General features: G+C 41.2%; 1 non-coding gene across 1 annotated transcript; it reads right to left on the bottom strand.

Annotated features, from left to right (window-relative positions):
• Positions 1 to 1,111: 1,111 nt before the first annotated feature.
• Positions 1,112 to 1,215, bottom strand: LOC127665344 (U6 spliceosomal RNA). The gene has a single exon (XR_007973388.1). It is a non-coding gene; the product is annotated as a U6 spliceosomal RNA (small nuclear RNA).
• Between the last annotated feature and the right edge of the window lie 559 nt (positions 1,216 to 1,774).

The raw sequence follows: 1,774 nt of genomic DNA, 5'->3' as shown, positions 1-1,774 counted from the left end.
TCTTTTCTTTATTCACCACTAAAATGTCCCAGCCTCGGGCATTTTGTTATAGCAAAACAGAAAATGACCTCATACTACCATGCTAGTCAACAGGACGGCTCAGAGAAAGCAATTTTGTTACCCGTAAATAGAACTCATTCTTTCTCATTAGACCTACTCCTCCAAAAATTGGAACCTTAAATGAAATCCTGAGGATAGGTTGGGAACTCTTCTCACTTATGGGAAAAGCTTGGTCATTTCAGTCAACAGTCACTATCTAAGTTGTAGACTTGAGTCTGTTCCCCTTACAGAATTGCTCTGAGTTGTGCTATGGGTTTGTGTCCATTGAGGGATGTTCTGAGTTCTGTAAAATTCTCCCTGTTCTACTCACTGAGAAGGAGACAGTTCATTCTACTGCATATTTATCTATGCATATGGTCCTATGATAGAAATGTTTTTCAAGTTTCAACTCAGAAGCAGAAAAAGTAGAATTTTGCTTCATATTCATATTGAATTCTGAGACATTCATTTTTATCTCATGATTTGGGTCTTTAGAATTCGGGGTGCCAGAGCTGGGGAGATGTCTCAGCAAGCATGAGAACCTGAATTCAGATTCCCAGAATTCATGTTAAAGGCTGGGTATGATGTGGGCTCTGTCACCCCTGTGCTGGAGGTGACAGAGACAGGATACCACTGGCTGCCACCCTAGCTCCAGGTTTGATAAGAGAATTAACTCTCTCAGGAGAATTAGCTGCGGAGTGACAGAGTAGACACCAGATGTCCTCTTCTGACCTCAGTACCTGCCTGAGGCATATATCCACATACACCATACACATATGGGTGTGACCATACACACACACACACACACACACACACATCACAAGTTCCAGCCAGCTGTGTAATCATAAGGAAACAACTACACTGGACAGTAGACTTGTTAAGTAGGGTATTAAGGCTAGAGAGATGTCTGAACCATAGAAAGTATGATGTAAATGTCTTCTTTGGGACTGAACCCTTGTCTATCACTTATTTTTAGTATCATGGGCAGCCAGGGGTCTTCTCTGTAGTCACTATCATTCTATAAAAATAGATTTTCTGATTAGGGTTGAGAGTATCCTTTGTTTAAAGATATAGAACTATAAAACAGTTCATAAGTTTGACTATCATCTTTGACTAGGGGGCCATGCTAATCTACTCTGTACTGTTACAAATTTAGTATTTATCCTATAAAAGCATGAACGCATCCATGGTTTCTGTGCTTTCTTGGCTGTGAGTGAGTTCCCTGACTGGATGTAATGCCTCAGGAAATAGCAAGCAGATCTGCTTTCTGTTCTTGTCCTGTGTTCCCACCTTAGCGTCCCTACATGATGGACTGTGACCTAAAATGTAAACCAAATAAACCCTTCCATTCTCAAATTGCATTTGGCCATAGAGATTTATCATAACAAAAGAAAACAAATGAGAACAGGATTGGAGTTCTTGGTCCAGATCTCTGCTCAGGAATGAAGGACTCATTCCCCTGCTCTTTGGAGTGCTATTGGCAGACAGCCCAAAACAGTCAGACGCTGTGGGGATTGCCTTGGCTAAAGAGGACAGCTAAGTCAGAGGCATGTCAAGGGAGGTCTAATGACAGGTCAAGGCTGGAGGACAAAGGTCTAGACCATTTGCCTCAAGATGGATGTATCTAATAATTATATTAATAAGCAAACACTGCCTTATTAGTGTTTATTAATAGACACAACCTTTTGGCGCATGCCTCTGTCTTAGGTTGCTAAGGTTTTGTGCAGAATCTTAC

This window comes from Apodemus sylvaticus, chromosome 14 (genome assembly GCF_947179515.1).
Source record: "Apodemus sylvaticus chromosome 14, mApoSyl1.1, whole genome shotgun sequence".
Classification (NCBI taxonomy): Eukaryota; Metazoa; Chordata; class Mammalia; order Rodentia; family Muridae; genus Apodemus; species Apodemus sylvaticus.
The sequence above is the reverse complement of the archived record's forward strand: the minus strand, read 5'-3'. Positions and strand labels throughout refer to the sequence as shown.